Consider the following 24,450-nt stretch of genomic DNA (forward strand, 5'->3'; position numbering starts at 1 on the left):
TTCTTCTCTCAACAAATATACATAATAATCTGAGTGGCCAGATTATTATGACCACCTGACATTTGTAGGCAAATTAGCTATAATTTCATGCTAAAGTTGCTAGAAGGCCAGACCATTACAAATAGGGAAGCAGGTTGTTTACCACGACAGAAGTGATTCTTTTCTGAAGATATGGGTAAACAACGTGATTTAACAGCCTTTTAAAGTGCCATACATATATACATATATATATTATACACACACACACACACACACACACACACTGAGTGGCCAGATTATTATGACCACCTGACATTTGTAGGCAAATTAGCCATACACTGCATCGTACGGGATGTGGAAGCCGAAGGCCTGTTCGAACGCTTTTGCTGTCTGCAGTTATCAAGATAAAACGTCTCCAATTCGCACAGGAACACAAGGATTGGACAGTCAAGCATTGGAAAAAAGTCATGTGGTCCGATGAATCACATTTCCAGTTGCATCATGCAGATGGCAGAGTGAGAATTTGGCAGCAACAGCATGAAAGCATGCACACCACATGCATGAATACAACCCTTCATGCTGGTGGGGGCAGTGTTATGGCTTGGGGCATGTTTTCCTGGCATGATTTGGGCCCTTTAATTTGTGTGGAACAACGTCCGAATGGCACAATATACCTAAATATCGTTGCTGATCAAGTTCATCCTATCATGTTGATGGCATATCCCAATGGAGATGGCTTCTTCCAACAAGACAATGTGCCATGCCACTGTGCTTATATTGTGCAGGAGTGATTTCAAGAACATGAGGGAGACTTTACCTTGCTTAGGTGGCCCCCACAATCACCAGATCTCAATCCAATTGAGCATTTGTGGGAAGAAGTTAAAAGAGCCATCAGGCAGCTGGTTCCACAACCATCAAATCTCACAGAACTGGACAGTGCTCTTCATCAGGCATGTTGTCAGGTTCCTCGCATCACCTTTCAACATCTCGTAGAGTCAATGCCAAGATGAATCACCATAGTATTGAAGGCAAAAGGTGGCCCAACCAAGTACTGATGGAGCAGCCATAATAATCTGGCCACTCAGTTTATGTATGTATGTGTGTGTGTATGTATAAAGGCTGTTAAATCGCGTTGTTTACCCATATCTTCAGAAAAAAATATCTTCTACTGTCGTGGTAAACAACCTGCTTCCCTATTTATAATGGTCTGGCCCTCTAGCAACTTCCGTGTGAAATTATAGCTAATTTGCCTACAAATGTCACGTGGTCATAATAATCTGGCCATTCAGTGTATATTCGTATAAGGTAAGGATGATCATAACTAAAACCAGCTGATCAAATTACCAAAATTCATTCAAAACAACTCTCAATTCTATTTTGAAGACCTTCAAACTTCATATACATACAGTTTTTCCTATTTCTAACATTTCTTCATTGTTGGTGCTCTAAAAATATAAAGGGAAGTGAAATAAACAAGTACTACCTTGGAAATCAATTTAGCACCTCTTACATGTTACAAGTACCTGGTATTTATTTAATTTCTGTTCAAACTATAATTTCCCTAAAAGTAAGTTTTGCTTCTTCAACAATGCCTACTCTTCCTGGCTGACCATGGTGTTTCATTTAGAATATTATGAAAAAGTGGAGTCCCTACAGAATAATATGGAATAGTATGACCGCTCATGGCAATGAAATGTGCGTGGGGTAAAAACATGTCTCCTCAAACAACTATTTTGGACAAAAAGATTCTCACACTTAAGGTAAGGTAGCCATGTTCCTACATCAGCATTATGAAAGAATCCACCCAGTAATCAATTTGAAAGGCATGACCAATACTTAATATCTATTGATAGTAATGATCAATACTTACTATCTATTACATTAGAATGCAGATATATAAGACGACCTAGTTCCTAAACTCCCAATTAAGAGCCTGGTATGGCCCTGACCGGTTTGGCTCAGTGAATAGAGTGTTGGCCTGCGGACTGAAGGGTCCCGGGTTCGATTCCAGTCAAGGGCATGTGCCTTGGTTTCAGGCACATCCCCAGTGTGGGGTGTGCAGGAGGCAGCTGATGGATGTTTCTCTCTCGTCGATGTTTCTGGCTCTCTGGCTCTCTCCCTTCCTCTCTGTAAAAAATCAATAAAATATATTTAAAAAAAAAAAAAAAGAGCCTGGTATGATCCAAATATCCTCAACTTTCCAACATTCTTCAGATGTCATGGTTTCATATTTCACATTATTACCCTCTTCGCCATGGAATCAATTCCTGTTTGTTCTCTTTCATTGGGACACACTGGATGTGATTCTTGAAATGTGGCCTAATATAGAACTATTTAGACACTACTAGTATGTTTAAGATTTTTCTTTCTGGCAGCCACACTACATGTTGACTCAGAGTGAGCTCTGAGTCACTAAACCCTGAAGTCCTTTTTCATAAACCTTTCTTCAGCTGCAAGATGTCCTACTCCTCCATCTTACATTTATACAACTGTTGTTTTATCCCTCCACCTTTTTTATTTAAAATCCAAGTGTAGCCTTTTGAAATCATTTCAGATACAATTTTGTCACTTGGAGCAAGGGTTCGTCTTCAAACTATTCTGCAGAGCCACTTGAGAGGAGTTTCCCAACCCATCACCCTTTCAAAGACCAGCCCTCCCCACCACTTGTCTAATTACCAAGCATCTCAACGGTCCTTGAAAGAACATAGCTCTTGGGAGAACAGATGCCATTTTACTTACAACAAAACACAACAAAGGTACTAAGATATATAATTACTTGGCTTTAATATCACTAAAAACACAGATCTTATTTTTCAACTCCAAGAAAAAGGAATATTGGCAGAGAAAGCCAACGCAAGCTTCTCTAAATCAAAAACCCTCAAAGATAAGAAAGAATTAAATTACTCCTCTCCCCTCTCACTCCAGATTAAGTTTCTTCTTAGTGTCCCTAGTGTTATGCCAGCACTGTGCTTGGCACATGGTAGATGTCTGTTGAATTCACCACAACAAACATTTTGGGAGTATTTACTACAGTTTGCCCCATGTTTGGAACCTTGTGGGTTATATTTGGTAGGACATTGGGTTCCTAAAACTAAGTAGTGCCAAATAAAGCCTCTCAATTGACCACCCCAGGGGTTGTTCCAACTGTGGCAGCCTAAATGGCCAGGCTATATAGAAACTACGCAAGTACCCTTCAATCCCTAAATACTAAGCTCATATTCTAAAATGTCTTCTCAGAAAATACCTAACTGTATTTTTAAAAACTATGTTTTTATTGACTTTAGAGTGAAGAAGGGAGAGGTAGAGATAGAAACATCGAGGAGAGAAAAACATCAACTGGCTGCCTCATGCATACCCCCACAGGGGATTGAGCCTGCACCCAGGCATGTGCCCTGATTGGGAATCAAACTGGTGACCTCTTGGTTCCTGGGTCGACACTCATCTCCTGAGCCACACCCAGCTGGGCTGTTTATTTTTACAGAAAGACTAAGGGCCCAATGCATGAAATTCATGCAAGAGTAGGCCTTCCTTCTCCCAGCTGCCGACACCGGCTTCCCTCTGGCACCCGGGATCCAGGCTTCCCTCGCAGCCCTGGCCAGCTTCATCTGGAAGGTGGTCCAGAAGGACGTCTGGTCTAATTAGCATATTATGCTTTTATTATTATAGATTTGGTGGCTCCTCCTGCCAGGAGCACACCCACATTTTCCTCTTCCCTCACAGTCCTGCATCTCCTAAACTCTAAGGGTCCCTAGGAGACATGCAACCAGGGAAGCAACCCCCTGAACCTTTCTCCAAGGCCCCCTTTTCTTTAACTTCTCAGTGAGCCAAAGCAGCCCCCATAGACGCATTTATTTCCTGTAACATTTCTAGAGAACCAAAGCAGCCCACCTAATCTCTCCCGTTGCTGCTTCTATTGTAGAGGTTCTCAACCTGTGGGTCGCGACCCCTTTGGCGGTCAAACGACCCTTTCACAGGGGTCGCCTAAGACCATCCTGCATATCAGATATTTACATTACGACTCATAACAATAGCAACATTACAGTTATGAAGTAGCAACGAAAATAATTTTATGGTTGGGTCACAACATGAGGAACTGTATTTAAAGGGCCAGAAGGTTGAGAACCACTGAGCCCTTCCTTGTTTCACTGTCTCCAGTTTTAATAAATGTACTCTCAAAAGTAAAAATAAAGATAAATAAAAATAACCTGAAAATAAAATAATAACATAAAACAGACCCACAGCCACCCTAACATGTGAAATCAACTCAAAACAAAGTCTTTTAAAGCTCTCTCAACCCATGGAAGGATATGGAAAATTGAGATGGGCCAGGGAACTAATGCCTATGGCAGTGATGGCGGACCTTTTGAGCTCGGCATGTCAGCATTTTGAAAAACCCTAACTTAACTCTGGTGCCGTGTCACATATAGAAAATTCTTTTTTAATATATTTTATTGATTTTTTACAGAGAGGAACGGAGAAGGACAGAGAGTTAGAAACATCGATGAGAGAGAAACATCGATCAGCCGCCTCCTGCACACTCCCCACAGGGGATGTGCCCGCAAGCAAGGCACACGCCCCTGACCAGAATCGAACCCGGGACCCTTGAGTCCGCAGGCCGACACTCTATCCGCTGAGCCAAACCAGTCAGGGCTAGAAATTTTTTGATATTTGCAACCATAGTAAAACAAAGGTTTATATTTTTGATATTTATTTTATATATTTAAATGCCAGTTAACAAAGAAAAATCAACCAAAAAATGAGTTCGCGTGTCACCTCTGACACGCGTGTCATAGGTTCGCCATCACTGGCCTATGGTATAGTTCTGAGATCTTGATAGTAACTCCTAAGTGTTTTGTTTTGACTGAATTATTGGGGTGACATTAGTTAATAAAATTATGTTTCAGGTGCTCAGTTCTACAATACACCTGTATTTTGTGTTCACCACCCCAAGTCTCCTTCACCATTTTCCCCTCATAACCCTCTCCCACCTCCCTACATCTAAATGTTTTGAATAGCTTCACTGTTGTTAACACCTGCACAAGACTTTGCTGGGCAAATCACTCTTTTTATTTCCTTTTCTCATTCCCATTAATATCAAAACTTATCTCACAACTTATCTCACAGGATACATTCAATTTCTTCAAGAGATCTTGTGTACCTTAAAGGGCATTTTCAGAGCATTTCTCATGGTGTTAACTCTCATTTCAATCCCCACATTACAATCAATTTAAGACCAAACGAAGTTCAAGGTATTCTAATGAACACCAGCCTCTTTTTCTAGCAACATCTAATTCCCTGTAGCAATGAAGCATAGAAGTTATCTTATTTTCTTAGGTTATTAGACTGCATTAACATCACGAAACTTCCAAGGGATCAAGATAGAAAAGCCAAATGTTAATTCAAAGAAGCAGGAATATTACATTTATTTTAATGTTTGAGTTACAAGACCCAAATAAGACCTAAGCCTAAAGAATTTCAGGACAGGACAAATAAGTATCACCCTTTAAAAGGAAGCTAATGGCCCTAGGCAGTTTGGCTCAGTGGCTAGAGCATCAGTCTGTAGACTAAAGGGTCCCAGTTCAATTCCGCTCAAGGACACATGCCTGGGTTGCAGGCTTGGTCCACAGTGGGGGGCGTGCAGAAGGCAGCCAATCAATAATTCTCTCATCATTGATATTTCTCTCTCTCTCTCTCTCTCTCTCTCTCTCTCTCTCTCTCTCTCTCTCCTTCCCTCTCCCTTCCTCTCTGAAATCAATAAAAATATATTTTAAAATAATAAGCATAAATAAAAGGAAGCTAATGGTCAAAACAATGGAGAACAACAATCACCTATGGAAATCTTCCCAAGAAATAACCCTACAAAAAGAAACACAAAAATCTCAACATAAGACAGAATCCTTTTGGGTCTCTAATTTATGATGTAAATACCATTAAGATACATTAATTGTGTGTCATCTATGACCTGAGTTTATAAACACACAAGTTTTAGTGACAAATACTGAATATTGAAAGTGGGAAATTGCAGTTCAGAGAAAAAGAATGCTATGATTTAATGACCCATAATAATTACCTTAAGAAAAATAGCTACCTTCAACCTAAAAGTTAACGTAGTCAAGATTTTTTACCTGTTTCTGGTTGAGACAGACTGGGGGTTTGGGGGTGACATTAATATCTACCAACATAAAGTTTATCAAACATTTATGTTCACAATGGGAAAAAGTATTTTAAATTGGGACTCTCCTGAAAGGCCAGGATACATAATTTCCTCAAGTAGGATAATTTAGCTACCCTGATTTGATGGACTTACTTATGAACATCTAGCTCCTCTTGCTCTATATCTTGACTATGTTCAAACACCTTCTAACTTAGAATCTGGACTCTGGATGGACCTGCCTACCAGAAAAGACTACCCTAGGCAAATATTGGCTTTCCTAGTAGATCTGTATCCACTGGAAATTGATTCCCTGACACTTTATCAATAACAATTGCTAACACTAAGATGTGACAGACAAGGAGCTATAAACCTTCAGCATTATATCATTTATATACACAAACTTCATTACGTACTATGTTCTGTACCTATTCTACAGAATAGAAAATGAAGACTTAGAGTTGGTAATTTGCCTCAAAGTTCTACAGCTGGTTAAGTTCAGAATTCAAACACAGACATTATGTCAGAATAGCTATTACCTTACAGGCTACACATGGTATATCCACCCATCAGTCTCTTGTGAATTTGACCAGTTAAAAATAAAAAAAAAATCAATCAATCTCAGAAGCATGATTATCTTGAACCAGGAGAGTCCAGATGCTTAACTAAAGCAGCCAACAGCTCTCTTCCCCAACCCCTAACTCTTAACTCATAACATATGCAAAAATTGAAAACAGGCTCTGCCTGAAATCTTTCAGAACTTGCAGTGCAAAACACATCCCTTGCCAAAGACAGCAGGAATATTTCTGCTATAGATGATTTCAGAGAGCCTAAACTAAGAATGCTACAGCCAATTGTAGAGAACAAAGAGCTTTGTATAACAAGAGACTAATAACAAGAAAATGAACATAAAAATGGTTCTTGCTTGTCTGTTGCACCAGGCTCTTCAGTGCAGCATTGCTCTCAAGATAAATCAGAAAAGGGCAGAAAAATAGAGTGTGAAAAATTAAAATAGTAGACTGGTTTCCATGTACACCCCCCACCCCACAGTGCTAGGCAACCACTAATCCATGTTCTGTCTTTACATATTTGCCTATGCCTGATACTTCAGGGGTTTTGTGACTGGCTTCTTTCACTTAGCATGTTCTCAAGATTCATCCATGTTGTAGCCTGTTATCAGTACATTCCTTTTTCATACCACAATATAACCCACTTTATTCATTCATTCATCAGGTGATGGGCATTGGGATTGTTGCCACATTTTTGCTATTATGCATAATGCTGCTATAAACATTCATGTACATGTTTGTTTGTTTTTTCTTTTTCTTTTCTTTAATGGAATGCTTCACGAATTTGCGAGTCATCCTTGCACAGGAGCCATGCTAACCTTCTCTGTATCATTCCAATTTTAGTATATATGCTGCCGAAGCGAGCACTCATGTAATGTTTTTGTGCAGAGATGTTTTTCTCTCTCTTGGGTACATACCTGGGCGTGTTACTGCTCAGTCATATGATAACTCTACGCCTAACTTTGGAATTGCCAGGCTATTATACCCAAGCAGCTATACAATTTTACATTTCCACCAGAACTGCATAAGGGTTCCCATTTCTCTATATCTCCAACACTTATGTCTTTTTAGTACAGCCATCTTAGTAGGTGTAAAGTGATATCTTACTGAGGTTTTGATTTTTATTTCCCTAATGACTAGGGATTTTGAGCATTTTTTCGTGTGTGTTGGCTATTTGTACAACTACTTTTGGAGAAATGTCTATTCAGATCCTTCACTTTTAAATTTCGAATCATTGGATTGTCCTTTTATTGGGCTGTAGAGTTCTTTATAAATTCTGGACATAAGTTCCTTATTACATACATGCTTTGCAAAGTCTCTCCCATTTTTTAGGTTGTCTTCTCATTTTATTTCTTTTTTTTATTTTATTGATTTTGTAGAGAGGAAAGAAGGGGGAGAAAGCAAAGCAAAGCATCGATGTGAGAGTGAAACATTGATTGGCTGCCTCCTGCACACACCTCTATTGGGGATCCAGCACACAACTGAGGCATGTGCCCTAACAGGGAACTGAACCAGCAACCTCTCAGTGCACGGAAGGATGCCCAACAAACTGAGCCATAACAGCCAGGGCTGTCTTCATTTTCTTGATGCTGAACTTTGAAACAAAAGGGCTTTTTAATTTTATTTTATGAAGTCCTGTTTATCTTATTTTTTCTTGTTTGTTTTTGATGTCATGTCTAAGAAGGGTTTATACAAAGTCACAAAGATTTACTCATAAGTTGAAAACTAAGAGCTTTAAACTTTTAGCTCTTACATTTAGATCCATGATCGATTTTGATTTAAATTTTGTGTTATAATGTGAGGTACGGGGTCAACTTCACTTCACTGTTTTAGATATGGATATCTGTATGTCCCAATACCATTTGTTAAAAAGACAACTCTTTCCCTACTGAAATGTCTTGACATCTTTGTCAAAAATCAGCTGACTATAAATGTGAGGATTTATTTCTGCACTCTCATTTTATTCCATTGATCTGTCATGCAATCTTGATTACTATAGGTTTAAAGTACATTTTGAATCATAAAGTGTGGGTTCTCCAACTTCGTCCTTTTTCAGGACAGTTTTGGCTATCCTAGTTCCCTTAGAAATCTTGTGGTGAAAAAGACACAAATGACTAAGATAAAGAAAAATTAGATGCACAAATTAACCAAGAAAGAAATTCACTATTCATAAAGGATTACAGACAAAGCAGTGGGCCGACTTGTGCTCTGTATGCCTCTGGGTAGTTGGGGGGGAAGGGGGAGAGACAAAGCTCAGGTGAAATATTAAACATGTTTACTGTTTTATGCTTTTCTCAGGAGATTATCCTCTCCTGTGTAAGAGGGAGAGAAAACAGAATCAAGAACAACTGTGCAAATCTTTAGCATAAAAAAAAAAATTATGCGGCTTAGTACTAAAATCTTCAAACTTTAAATACTGATTAGCCCTGGCCAGGTAGTTTAGTTTGTTGGAGTGTCATCCCGATATGCCAAGGTAGCAGGTTCGATCCCCAGTCAGGGTACATACAAGAATCAACAAATGAATGCATAAATAAGTGGGACAACAAATTGATGTTTCTCTCTCTCTTCCTCTCTAAAATAAAATTTTTTTAAATAATGATAAATAATTAAATACTGAATTATATGGAATTTGGTAGAACTTGCTTTAAATATGTAAATGTAGGGATGTATAATATGGTTAACTCAGTTTTGTTCCTTTTAAAAAATGTATGCATATAAGTTACCCTAGGAAATAATTAGATCCTCCCCTAGAGATATAGGAGAAGAGTGTCTGGAGTGAACTGATATTTAAACTGCTGACAATGCTAGGTGGTTCATTCTGTTTCTCCAATGATGAGAGTTTAATTGCATAGATGATCCTGAGCATAGTAGACCTCAATTGAGCAAATTCTCAGAAGATACAAGTTACCTGCACTGGGAATATTGTGATGAAGACTTCCAAATGAATGGCCCCTCAGGTTGCTGTTGATTTTCCCTGCTAACACCCAGCAGCAAAGGGATTTGTTCTCCAAAGGTCATGACCTCAGAATATGCCCTCCTCTTGCTTCTATACACCTCTTCAGTGTAGCACACGACAACTTAGCCAGTAAAGGTATAAAACACTTTGTGTAGGAAGATCTGATTGCTTATTACTAATATTAAGAAAATGGAATCACTGGTAAAATCTGCTCTCAGAGAAGCTCAATCTCTCTGTTGTCATAGCTAAACATAGTTTATGGAGATCACCTGTTACATGCCAGGCAGTTTACATACAAATATTAATTTAATTCCCATGCCGGTTTTGTGAAGTATAGGTCCCTTTTTTGTAAGATTGGGAGAGTATTTTATTCAGTTAATGAATGGAAGAGCCAAGATTTGAACCCAGTTCTTTTTTGGTGGCAAAGACACTACTACTTAACAGAACCTGGTCCAGTATTATAAAGTGACTCAATAAGGGTTCTGTCCACTTGGAACAGGGCATTTCAGGTTGAGTATTTGCTTCAGCATATTCCTTCACTTATACCCACTTTTATGCTCACATCTTGAAGTAACATATTATGGAAAACACTGAATGAAATCTGAATTCTAGTCCTAGCTTCACTGCTTACTGTGTGTTGGGATTTTCGGTTCCCTTCCAGGAAGCAGGGATTTCCCAGTTATCTGTCTACCTTGGTCTTCAAAACTGTGAGATATGGACACCATTACTCCTTTTTTAAAAATATACTTTTTGGCTCTGGTGCTGTGGCTCGTGATTAAGCGTTGACCTATGAACCAGGAGTTCACTGGTTCCATTCATGGCCAGGGCACATGCCCAAGTTTTGGGCTCAATCCCTAGTAGGGATCATGCAGGAGACAGCCAATCAATGATTCTTTCTCATCATTGATGTTTCTGTCTCTCCCTCTCCCTTCCTCTTTGAAATCAATAAAATATATTTTTAAACAGTAAATAAAAATATAAGAACACATATCCAGCAATTCCAGTTCTGGGTATTTATCCAAAAGATAAATAAAAACCTAGAAGATATTAGCACTCCCTTATTTATTGCAGCACACAAATAGCCAAAATGTGCAAAGAACGACAGATGAATGGATAAAGAAAATTATAATCTATACTAGGGGCCCAGTGCACAAAATTCGTGCGGGGGGGGGGGGGCGGTGTCCCTCAGCCCAGCCTGCCCCCTCTCACATACTGGGAGCCCTCAGGGGATGTCCTACTGACGGCTTAGGCCTGTTCCCCTTGGGAGAGCCGGTTGGGGGTGTGAGTGCTGGCGGACCGCTGCGGTCGCCCCACCAGCCCCGATCTCCTGCGGGAGGGCCAGTTGGGGGCTTGGCCGGTGGCGGATCGCTGCAGTCACGCCCGCCAGCCGTGGGTCGGGTCGCCCACCACCCGGGTCACAAATAGCAGGCCCGATGGCGGCGGGGCAGGCAGGATGGGGCAGGCAGGATGGCGCTGTCCCATCCTGCCTGCAGTATGCAAATTAGCCGCCGTCTTTGTTGGCGGTTAACCGCCATCTTAGTTGGCAGTTAATTTGCATATTGCCCTGATTAGCCAATGGGACGGGTAGCGAAGTTACGGCTAATTAATGTTTGTCTATTATTAGATAGGATATATAAAAGGCTAATATGCAAAGTGTCCCCTTGGGAGTTCGACCGAAAGACTAGCAGTTCGATCGCTTGTTATGACATACACTGACCACCAGGGGGCGGCACAGAATGAAGGAAGGCCCTGATCCCCGGCCAGGCCTAGGGACCCTACCCGTGCATGAAATTCATGCACTAGGCCTCTAGTATACATATAAAATGGAATACTATTCAGCCTTAAAAAAGAATTTTGCAATATGTGACAATATGGATGAACCATGAGGCATTATGCTAAGTGAAATAAACCAGTCACAGTAAGACAAATACTGTTCAATTACACTTATATGATGTATCTAAAATACTAGACACATTCACAGATTCAAAGAGCAGAACGTTTGTTGCCAGTCTGGGGGAGGGGGAAATAGGCAGTTACTACTCAATGTGCACCAAGTTGCAGTTAAGCTTTACAAATCTGTTGTACAACGTTGTATCTATGGTGAACAACGTACTGCACAATTAAAATCTGTTAAGAGGGTAGATCTCATCTTAAGTGTTCTTACAATAAATAACTCATCATCCATGATGTTAGCAAATTAAATAGCCTATATGAGAAATGGGGAGGAAGTGCTTTTTAATTTATTGCAATTTGAATCACTGACTCACATGGGAAAATTTGAAGAACCAATTATTACCAATTTGTCCTAGCAAATGTAGAAGAACAACTTTCTACAAATGTATGAAGGGCATAACTCTATCTTGCAGTGACCAAAGTTGTTTAGGGTTGCATGAATCATCAGGACTGATTCAACAAAATTCTTGCTGAATATGAAATGGATAAAGAAACTTGTGTGTGTGTGTGTGTGTGTCTATATATATATATATATATATATATCTACAACAAAGGTTAGAAAACAGCCAAGGACATCTCTCAGAAAGAGCAAAAATACAGAGAAGGAATAGGAGAGGGGGAGAGGGAGAGAGAGAGAGAGAGAGAGAGAGAGAGAGAGAGAGAGAGAGAGAGAGAGATGTGCCAGATCATTTCAAAAGGTCCAACACCCAAACAATAATTCAAGAGAGAGTAGAGAAAATAAAGGCAAGAAAAATCAACAACATAATTCTTAAAAATTTCCCAGAACTGAGGAACAAAATTTCAGTCCACTGAGTGATCAGCACATTAAATGAAAAGAGCCACTCCCAGATCACTATGAAAGTTCAGAACATTGGGGGGAAAAACTTTCAAAGTTCCAGAAGTTACATACAGGTTATATGCAAAGGTAAATGACATCTCACCAACAATGAAAGCCAAAAGACAATAGAGCAGTGTCTACAAAATTACGAAGGAAAATTATTTCCAAACTAGAATTCTATACCCAAACCAAACCAATGATCAATATACAGATAGAATAAAAGCATTTTTAGGCCTAACTGGTTTGGCTCAGTGGAGAGAACATCAGCCTGCAGACTGAAGGGTCCCAGGTTCAATTCCAGTCAAGGGCATGTACCTTGGTTGCGGGCACATCCCCAGTTAGGGGGTGTGCAGGAGGCAGCTGATCGATGTTTCTGTCTATCCCTCTCCCTTCCCTCTCTGTAAAAAATAAAATACTCCCTCTGTCCCATAGTAATAGTAGCAGGTGAATATTTAAACGGGAATTATTGGCGAATGCAGCTGTAAGTTATGTTGTAGCGCTAAATTGTGAAGCCTTCAATCAAAATCAATCTTTCACGACATCTGTCATTTGTTTTGACACATCTTTCAATTTTTAGGTTAATCTAATTATTATGAATTATAACTACTTTTCGAATTTCATCCGCTGATCGAAATCAATTGTTTTAATTCAATTGAATATCAACCCATTGTAAAAGTAAGATGAAAAAAAGAGAGTTTTCAAGCAAAGATTGAGTTGTGATTGTCCAGTTCTTGATGCATCAAAAGAAAAAGGAAAAGTTGCAGAAAGGTGAAATTACATTAGCTGCAAAACAATTTAAGTGCAACAGAATTACCATATCAAGAATTTGGAAATATGGTTCCAAAAATAATTGTCAAGGAGAATCTTATGCTAATCTTGATTCTTTAAAAAAACAAAACTGTGGACGTAAATGCAAAGATTATGGAGAAAAACTTAGGCATATTCCTCTTAGCAGAAGAGGCACCATATTAGCCTTTGATAATATTTCTCCCGAAATACTGAATAATACGTTTCTGTCACTTCAACAAGTTATGCTGGAAGCAATGAAGAACGATGGCTCAAATAATTTTAAGCTTACGCATATAGGGAAAGCAAAGCTTCGCAGCCAAGGGATCCTATCTACACGTTTAAAATGCAGTAATGAGCCGAAACCGGTTTGGCTCAGTGGATAGAGCATCGGCCTGCGGACTGAAAGGTCCCGGGTTCGATTCTGGTCAAGGGCATGTACCTGGGTTGTGGGCACTTCCCCAGTGGGGGATGTGCAGGAGGCAGCTGATCGATGTTTCTCTCTCATCGATGTTTCTAACTCTCTCTCTCCCTTCCTCTCTGTAAAAAATCAGTAAAATATATTTTAAAAAAAAAAGTAAAATGCAGTAATGAAATTACTGAAAAATCCAGAAACTATCTGAACACTCAAAATAAAAATTAGGAGTACTATTTTTAATTTATTGTTTAATTTAATCTAGTTTTTTGATAGTAAATGTCGCGTTCTATATTTATTTTGTTTTGCTATTATTATGGGACAAATTACATTCATCAACTGTTACTATTATTATGGGACAGAGGGAGTATATTTTTTTAAAAGAGCATTTTTAGGTATGTCTGTATACAAATTTACCTTTTATACCCTTTTCACAGGAAGCCAGTGGGAAAGGTGCACTTCTAGAACAAGAGATCAAATCAAGAAGGATATGGGAAAAGAAAATGGGATCCAGTATGAGAGAGATGGGAAACATCATGCTGGGCAGTTACCTAGAGTACACATTCAGACAGAGCAGATCAGAAGGTAGCTCCAAGGAAATTTACAATATAGCTAAAATGCTTAAAGTTCTGCCCTAGCCAGTTTGGCTCAGTGGATAAAGCTTTAGCCTGTAGGCTGAAAGGTCCCGGGTTCGATTCTGGTTAAGGGCACAGGCCTGGGTTTCGGGCTCAATCCCCAGTGTGGGGTGTGCAGGAGGCAGCCAATCAATCATTCTCTCTCATCAATGTTTCTATTTCTCTCTCCCTCTCCCTTCTTTCTGAAATCAATAAAAATATTTTTTAAAAAATTAAAAATAATCCTACCTAATAATAGACAAACATGGTAATTGACCATACCTTCGCTACACCTCCCACTGGCTAATCAGCATGATATGCACATTAACCACCAACAAAGATGGCGGCTAATTTGCATGCTGCAGGCAGGGTGGGACAGTGAGAGCCGCCAGCCAGCTGCCATCCAGGGCAGGCCTGCCCCTGCCTTGCCACCCGGGACCCAATTGGCGGGTCCTGGACGGCAAGGCAGCCCCGCTCCAGAAGCCCCAGGAGCCACCGGATATGGTAATAACCTCTATCAGTAAGCACTCTGAAAGTCAGTGGCATAAATGCACCCAATTAAAAGACAGATTATGAGGATGAATCAAAAACAAAACCCACTTTAAATATAAAGACACATATAGATTAAAAGTAAATGAATTAAGCTGCAGCCTGTTTTTCTCAGTGGATAGAGCATTAGCCTGTGGACTAAAGGGTCCCAGGTTTGATTCCAGTCAAGGGCATGTACCTCAGTTGCTGGCTTGATCCCCAGTCCCTATCAAAGCATGTGCAGGAGGCAACCAATCAGTGTGTCTCTCCCTTTCCTTTCACTCTCTCTAAAATTCAATGGAAAAATATCATTGGGTGAAAATTAACAAAAACAAAGTAAATGGATTAAGTAACATTAAAGAGATTATAAGAGAAATATATTCCAAATTTTGTTAGTTGTATGATGGTTATGTTTAAATTATTAACACCTAAGAAATTGGGTGAAGGGTACATATAATATGCTGTAGTATTTTATAGGTTTTTTTTACATGTATGAGATTTCAAATTAAAATATTAAAAATTAAAAATTAATGAAGTATTAATTGAAATGTATCTGCATTACATGAAAAATCTAACTGCTTCCAGCATAATTTGTAAAATTGTGCTAAAATTTACAAAGGTTCAATTAAAAAATTTCTTAATTCTAAATGATATAATAGAAAATATATAATAGTACAGTTATAAGCACTTATCTGAAAATAAAAATTTAAAGAAGTGAATTTAAAGAAGGGATTAGCCAAAGAAAATATATGAACAACCCATGGATACAGACAACAGTATGGTGATGGCCAGGGAGAACCAGGGGGGCAAGAGCTGGGTACAGGGGGCAAAAGAGGGGAAATAGGGACATCCTATAGCCTATCTAATAAGAGAGAAACATGGTAATTGGCGTTCGACCACTACCCTTCCCATTGGCTAATCAGGGCGATATGCAAAGTAACTGGCAGCCAGGCAGCTTGAAACTAACATGAGGCTTGCTTGCTTCAGTAACGGACTTCCTCGCCTGCCTTGCAGGCCTCTGAGCCTGCAGTTAGAAACATTTTAACAAACATAGAAGCTAAAAAAAAAAACCAGAAACCAGCTTTCAGCTAGCTGGGATCTCAGAGCTGGAGTTATACATTGTTTTGAATTGAAACAAACCAGATACCTGTTTTCAGCAGCGCAGAGGCCTAAGAGCTGGAGCCTCAGAGCTAAAGCTGGCCCAGAATTAAAAAAGAAAAAAAAGAAAAAAAGGAGCGGTTGGGAGCTTCAGTCACCCACCAGCCTGAAAACAGCCCTCAGCCCCTCACCCAGACTGGCCAGGCACCCCAGTGGGGACCCCCACCCTGAAGGGTGTGTGACCAGCTGCAAACAGCCATCATCCCCTCACCCAGGCTGGCCAGGCACCCCAGTGGGGACCCCCACCCTGATCCAGGACACCCTTCAAGGCAAACCAGCTGGCACCCACCCATGCACCAGGCCTCTACTCTATATAGTAAAAAGGTAATATGCCTCCCAGCACCGGGATCAGCGTGACAGGGGGCAGCACCCAAACCCCCTGATTGCCCTGCGGCTCTGTGTGTGACAGGGTGCGGCGCCCCAACCCCCTGATCGGCCCTGCTCTGTGTGACAGGGTGCGGCACCCCAACCCCCCCCCCCACGGGCCCTGCTCTGTGTGTGACGGGGTAGAGCCATAACCTCCTCATCGGCCCTGCCCTGAGTGTGAGAGTGGCGGCACCCCAACCCCCTGATCGGCCCTGCTCTGTGGGTGATAGAGGGTGGCGCCCCAACCCCGATTGGCCCTGCTCTGTACGTGACAGGGTACAGAGCCCCAACCCCCCGATGGACCCTGCTCTGCGAGTGACAGGGGGAAATGCCCCAACCCCCTGATTGGCCCCAACCCCCCAATCGGCCCTACCCTGAGCGTGACTGAGGGTGGAATCACAACCTTCCAATCGCCCTGCTCTGTGTATGACAGGGGGCGGCACCCCAACTCCCCAATCGGCCCTGCTCTAAGCCCGACCAGGGGCTGCACCTAGGGATTGGGCCTGCCCTCTGCCACCCGGGAGCAGGCCTAAGCCAGCAGGTCGTTATCTCCCGAGGAGTCCCAGACTGCGAGAGGGCACAGGCCGGGCTGAGGGACACCCCCTCCCCCCGAGTGCACAAATTTTTGTGCACCGGGCCTCTAGTATATATATAAAAGCCTAAGTAACGAACCAACCAGTCGCTATGATGCGCACTGACCACCAGGGGGTAGACAACACAGGAGCTGCCCCCTGGTGGTCAGTGCGCTCCCACAGTGGGAGCACCGCTCAGCTGACATATCCATCCCGGTGGCCAACCAACCCGGCGGCAGCCACTCCCTCAGTAGTCCTGCAGGTCCAATCTCTGGAGAACGGGCCAGGCACCGATGGACCAGCGCCACCCCACCTGCACGACCCTCACTGCACCGCTGGCCTCCTGGAAGTTGGCCTCAGACACTGCAGCCGCTCCCCTCCCTAGACACTCCACAAGGAAGAAAGGATATAAAAGTGGCCACCAGCCCTAGCTGGTTTGGCTCAGTGGATAGAGCATTTGGCTACAGACCAAAGTGTCCCAGGTTCAATTCCAGTCAAGGGCACATGCCTGGGTTGTGAGCTCTATCCCCAGTTGGGGGTGTGTAGGAGGCAACCAATCAATGATTCTCTCTCATCATTGATGTTTCTATCTCTCTCTCCCTCTTCCTTCCTCTCTGAAATCAATAAAAATATATTTTAAAGCCAAAACCGGTTTGGCTCAGTGGATAGAGCGTCAGCCTGCGGACTGAAAGGTCCCGGGTTCGATTCCGGTCAAGGGCATGTACCTGAGTTGCGGGCACATCCCCAGTGGGAGATGTGCAGGAGGCAGCTGATCGATGTTTCTCTCTCATCGATGTTTCTAACTCTCTATCTCTCTCCCTTCCTCTCTATAAAAAATCAATAAAATATATTTAAAAATATATATATATATTTTAAAAAATAATGATAAAAATAAATAAATAAATAAAAGTGGCCACCAATTGGCTGTTGATAACCAGCACGAATGTCAGCGGGATGGATCCGGAACATGAGCCGGCAAGGGCATCCCACCACCTGCCCGGAGGGCCAATTGCATCCCGGCCACCCCCCACACCCGCTTCGGGACCCCACCTGTGCACAAATTCGTGAACCGGACCTCTACTTATTAATAATAAATTACAACATTTGCCAATGACTGATTACTATAATTATGTTGCATTCATTTCCCTTACGCGCCTTACACACAGGCGCACCATTTCTCTCCACTAATACTAGCAGCGAGTATTTTAGCAGCCAATTGCCATGTCATCAGTCTTGGACTGACTTGTTTGGTGGGGGCAACAGGAAATAGTTCGCTTTCAGAGATCAAGAAAAATAAGTTTACTTGCATTACACTTATTAATTTGTGCAGTTATTCAGTGGTAAGTTAATGTTCAAGAAAAAATATTAATTTTTATTAAAATATTCTATTATTTTGTTAACGATTACTTATTTCAGCCCTTTGTATTCAGGATGTCTCTACTGAATTAACCTACATTTCTATGAAAATTGAAGCTTTTGTTTTTTTGCAGCCCACATAAACTTAAATCTTATTTGGCCCGTGTTAGCTTTTGAGTTTGATATGCCTGCTCAAAATTATAAACCTACTTTTGCCTTTCCTGTATACATGAATTTATTCATATCCATCACATAGCTATCTAAGACAAGGAAAAATGAGAGAAAAGCTTAAATGTCTACTAAAAAGAACTAGTTAAAATTATACGGCACATCAATGATGAAATGCCATCAGTCATTTAAACATGAAAACATGAAACTGGCCAGGTTGCTTGTGTGGCTGGAGCATCATCCTATACACCAAAAAAGGTTGCAGGTTCAATTCCTGGACAGTGCAATCCCAATCTTAATTAAACATACAAATATACCAGTACCATATGCATGAAAAGAGACGATGCAACAAAACATTAACCATAATTACATACGTCAAGTTTATAGATGACCTTTCTTCAGTATTTCCAAATGAATAAATGTGTAAAGAACTGAAAACTTATTTAAAATTAAAAAGTAACTACACAGGCTAGGAGAGGTCAATGGGGGGAAAAAGGAGACATATGTACTACTTTCAACAATAAAGAATTTTAAAAAAAATAAAGTAACTACAGTCCAGGCAGGACACATGCCCGGGTTGCAGGCTAGATCCCCAGTGTGGGGCGTGCAAGAGGCAGCCGATGGATGATTCTCTCTCATCACTGATATTTCTCTCTCTCTCTCCCTCTCCCTTCCTCTCTGAAATCAATAATATATATATATATATATATATATATGTAACTGCTAGGCACTGGGTGGCATAGCTGTTGGTTGAACGTCCTCCCATGCGCCGAAAGGTCAAGATTCGATTCCCTGTCAGAGCACAAGCTGATTCTACAACTTAGAAAGGAATCAAAGAGGAGAGCTGGCTACTTTACCATCTTATTTCAGTTGGTTAAGCTGACAAACAAACACTGCTTAATAAGAACCCAGAAAGTCCCATTAAGGAATTTTATGAATATACAACTCTTAATATAAGACTGGCTTTAGAAGTCAGTGAAGTTATTATTAGTTCCTTTCACCACCATGCATTTACCTTGTATGAACAATAATTCGACTTGCAATGGATCCCAAACAGACACTACCTCAAACACGGGCAATGCCGCTGGCTTCTCCAATGTACAAAGTCAGGATACAATTCTGGAATGATAAGAAATAAGCAGTGATAAAATAGCTACACAATCCTTGCAGATTCCATCTTGAAATGCAAACACTTGAAATCTATAAGCAAAAATTCTATTTCAGCCGTGAATTTCACTCCAAGTGAACGCAGGCTTCTAAGTACACTGACTGGCCTGAGTCTCTGCCTGTCTCTCATAGAAGTTTTAACCCATTCAACATCTTCCACTAAGGATACAGTACAGAAAGCCAAAACCTTCCTCTTATAACTTGATACTTTCACTGGCAACATTTCAGGTGTTAGCTTGCATTATGCAAGACTAATTCACAAACACCATTAATTCAACCTGGAAAATTACTTCAGAATAATTAGATTTGAAACAAAAATACTTACCTGAGGTATGCTAAATTTAATAAATACATTTCAAATTAAAATAACTTCCTATCCTCATCCCTCAAACATAAAAAAACCCCTTCTGATCCAGTTGTTTAAATATTCCCAGACCTAAACTAACATGGACATACATCAAAGCTATGTAGGCAGTTATCTACAACAAGAAATCTAAGATCAACAAGCTCATGTATGTAGTTAATGTCTTCACTCCTAGCTTATTAAAGCTTTATCACGCATTCACATTACTATAAAGTAGGAAGGCACCGAAATTCAAATCATCTAAAGATGCAGGCTTGACATTAATTTTTTTCACTTAATATTCACTCAATTAAGGATACCCAACTTAGCTTTTTCTGAAACCTGTAGCTTACATACGGCTGAACCCATGCCTATTTAGCCCGGAAAGAAATTAATGTATTTTCTTAAAGTATGGTCTCTTAGTACATGCGGAACCCTCAGCTTAGAAAGCCTCTTCCAAACCCATTCCTATGAGGGTCTCCTCCCCCAGACAGCTGTCCCTGGCTTACCAAGGCTGGGTTAGGTATTGCTTCTGTGTTATCCTAGACATGTCTCTCCTTACACTCATCTCATTCTACCTGTTAATATGTCAATCTTCCTAACAGTGATACAGCTGCTGATAACCCAAGCAATAAACTCTTGACCTATACCAAATGTAACCAGGTAATTTACACTACAAAGAGGCAACAAAAACCTACCCTTAAAACTAACAGGATAAAACTGTTCTATATGGATGAAATTATCACTCAGTCAGCCTGTTACCAACTTAATGATAGTGTTGGTCTATATTTTACTTAATTGATAAACAGTAAAAATAAAGCACTTTCAAAAACTCATACAAAATATTTTTGCATATATTCTTTTTTTCTTTTGCATATATTCTTGCAGCTTATTCTTAGAATTCATCCTAGGTTACAGCATCCAAAACCTCTTTCCCTATTTCTAACTGCAGAGGCACAGGGACTCACATCAGTTTGAGGGGAATCCTGATGACAGTTATAGGACTGAGAACTGCTTACTCTACAACTCACTGAATTAAGGAACTATTCCAATTCATCCATCCTTAAAATCCTAACCAAACACACACAAATCTTCCATTTTAGTATCCCATCGTGTTTCTTTCTTATTAACCTCTTCCTGGACATTGGCAAGAACTTTATCATCCCAACAAGTCTTCAATTTTCCATTGTCCCAATGGGTGGAGATACAAATGAGGCTCTGGCACTTTGTTATTCTGTAAAAGAAGACACCTGAAGCCCTGAGTCATTCCTGCCACCACAGTGTTTATGCACCACCACCCCAACTTGTCCTGCCTGTGTCATTTGGACAGTCATAGGTATACTTCTCGGCCTCTATCTGCTGTTAACAGGGGAAATGCATGGGTGGTATACATGTACTATTTTCTGATTATCTGAAACTGTTCCAAAATTAGGCATGTGTTTAAAAAGAAAAAAAGGCAAATGATTTTGAGTGGTGTTCTTTGGCTCTTGATGATCTGAAAGCAAATTTTTTTTTAAAACAACTTGTATCTTTTTTTAAAATATATTTTATTGATTTTTTTACAGAGAGGAAGGGACAGGGATAGAGAGTTCGAAACATCAATGAGAGAGAAACATCGATCAGCAGCCTCCTACACACTCCCTACTGGGGATGTGCCTGCAACCAAGGTACATGCCCCTGACCGAAATTGAACCTGGGACCCTTCAGTCCGCAGGCCGACGCTCTATCCACCAAGCCAAACCAGTTAGGGCCGAAAGCAATTTTTGATACTGCTCAGTTGTTTATTGGAAACGTTAATATTGAGTTTGAGGTGACAGAAGAGTTAGCCTCTATGAAGAGTCTGTATGTTACAACAACAGGCAAGAATTTTTTTCAAAGAAGTTGAGAGCCCTAGCCAGTTTTGCTCAGTGCATAGAGCATCAGCCTGTGGACTGAAAGGTCCCAGGTTCAATTCCGGTCAAGGGCATATGCCCAGGTTGTGGGCTCGATCCCCAGTAAGGGGTGTGCAGGAGGCAGATTCTCATCATTGATGTTTCTACCTCTCTCCCTCTTCCTTCCTCTCTGAAATATATATGTACATGTATGCATATATATTAATATATATACTAATATATATATATAGTTAAGTTGAGAAAACACTAATTCAATACAACCTGATCTGCTAAAACGTGTCAGAAATGATGGTGGTAAAAATGTGTGGAGGGCTTAGTTAGACAAATTTACAAAGCTTGTTAAAATGCACAGTATTTAAAGCATATGGTTATTATTCTGTACTATTTCTGTCAGCAGGTACTCTGCAAAAAAATTTTTAAGCTATCCCATATTGAGCCAGTTTTGTCAAGAGTGACTCATTCACTCTCAATTCAATTTTGTAGACTTTACCATCAGTCAATAATAGGTAAATCTTAAACTGCTGTACCAAAGAGCAGTTCGATTGGCTTAACATGTTAAGCGCCAAGCCTGTTTTATCTTCCTTTCCGCTTAGCCCTCGATATCCAATTTCACCGATATGCTGGCGGCTGGAGAGTGACGAGGTCCAAACAGAAACTATAGATAGTGTCAGTCACTGGTGATTAACATGGCGCATAAGGTGTTAACAGCAGTAAAATTTTATTGTGATTCTATTTTTTAGCTCTGGGCTGAACCTCAAATTTTTCTGAACAAAAGGAATGGCCCCTAAACACTATTATTGAATATTGAATGACTATGGAAATTAGCTTAAGCTGCAGATTTGATGTCTGTAAATCCATTCTATTGAAAATTACAAAGCAAGCCATAGCTGGTTTGGCTCAGTGGATAGAGCATGTCAGCCTGCGGACTGAAGGGTCCCGGGTTCGATTCCAGTCAAGGGCACATGCCTGGGTTGCGGGCTCAATCTCCAGTGAGGGACTTGCAGGAGAAAGCAGTGATTCTGTCTCATCATTGATGTTTCTCTCTCCCCCTTTCCCTTCCACTCTGAAATCTATTAAAAAAAAAAAAGACAAAGACTTCAACCAGCTGGTAGGGGTAGTCAGTTGTATGGTCAATTAAACAATTACCCTTTTTTCTCTTGACAATTCAGAACTTGGTTTTATGGCAGAATCAGAATATATGATGCTTATTACATCTTCAAAACCTCTTAAGCAATATACTCTGGTAATAAACACAAGCCTATACTTGACTGCAGGCTGAATGAGTCTGCCTCCTAAATGATACCATTATTCTGTACCACAGGTTCTCAGTTTACATGAGAAGGATCAACATGCCATCTGTGCATATGACAGTTTCTACTTAGACTGATGATTTTTAAAATCATGCTCTCACACAATGCAGAGACACTCAGGACCAAATAACATCTCATTTGAGTCCTTTTAGTCATCCACCAGAGGATAAGACTATCTTATCTGAAACCATAACAGCTATCTTCCCTGAATTTATCATCTTTTTAATCACATTACAAAACTTTTATAAGCTACCACCATTTCCCTACAACTTAAGCCTCTACTTTCTAGAAAACTACTGGTCCGGCAATATTACTATGCTAATATTGGTAGTAACTACCAGATTAAACTCTTTTGATTCCCAGTGTCTAGATCAGGGGTGGGCAAACTTTTTGACTCGAGGGCCACAATGGGTTCTTAAACTGGACCAGAGGGCCGGAACAAAAGCATGGGTAGAGTGTTTGTGTGAACTAATATAAATTCAAAGTAAACATCATTACATAAAAGGGTATGGTCTTTTTTTTTTTTAGTTTTATTCATTTCAAACGGGTCGGATCTGGCCCGCGGGCCGTAGTTTGCCCACGGCTGGTCTAGATACATGTGTGTTGAATGACAAATAAATTAATTACAGTTTCTTTTTACTATCATAAAATATATCTAAGACAAAATTTACCCGTTTAAACATTTTTTAACCCTCACTCAAGGACATGCTTACAGGGAAGAGAGAGAGAGAGAGAGAGAGAGAGAGAGAGAGAGAGAGAGAGAGAGAGAGAGAGAGAAACATCAATTGGATGCCTCCCATATGTGCCCCAACTGGGGACTGAACCTAAAACTTAGGTATATGCCCTGACCAGGAAACCTTTTGGTGCCTGGGACAATGCTTCAACCAACTGAGCCACACCGGCCAGGGCCATTTTAGCCATTTTTTTTTTTAATATATTTTATTGATTTTTTACAGAGAGAAAGGGAGAGAGACAGAGAGTCAGAAACATCGATGAGAGAGAAACATCGATCAGCTGCCTCCTGCACATCCCCCACCGCAACCCAGGTACATGCCCCTGACCGGAATCGAACCTGGGACCCTTCAGTCCGCAGGCCGACGCTCTATCCACTGAGCCAAACCGGTTTCGGCCATTTTAGCCATTTTTAAGTGCATAGTTTTTAGTTCAGTGGCATTACGTATATTCACACTTACACAACCATCACCATCATTCATCTACAGAATACGTTAATATTCCCAAACTGAAATTAGGTACCCATTAAATAGTAATTGCCCACAACCACCATTCTACTGTGTCCCTATGAATGTTATTCTAGTACCTCATTAGTCA

The 24,450-nt window shown here is 40.6% G+C and overlaps 1 protein-coding gene across 1 annotated transcript in view; it reads right to left on the reverse strand.

Moving 5' to 3' along the window:
* THRAP3 (thyroid hormone receptor associated protein 3) overlaps window positions 1-24,450 on the reverse strand; it is a 54,141-nt gene that overhangs the window by 24,822 nt on the left and 4,869 nt on the right. Inside the window, exon 2 of the mRNA XM_081086255.1 lies at window positions 19,425-19,528. The gene's annotated coding sequence lies outside the window, so the exon portion shown is untranslated. The remainder of the gene's footprint in view (window positions 1-19,424; window positions 19,529-24,450) is intronic.

This window comes from Myotis nattereri, assembly GCF_964212035.1.
Source record: "Myotis nattereri genome assembly, chromosome: 3".
Classification (NCBI taxonomy): Eukaryota; Metazoa; Chordata; class Mammalia; order Chiroptera; family Vespertilionidae; genus Myotis; species Myotis nattereri.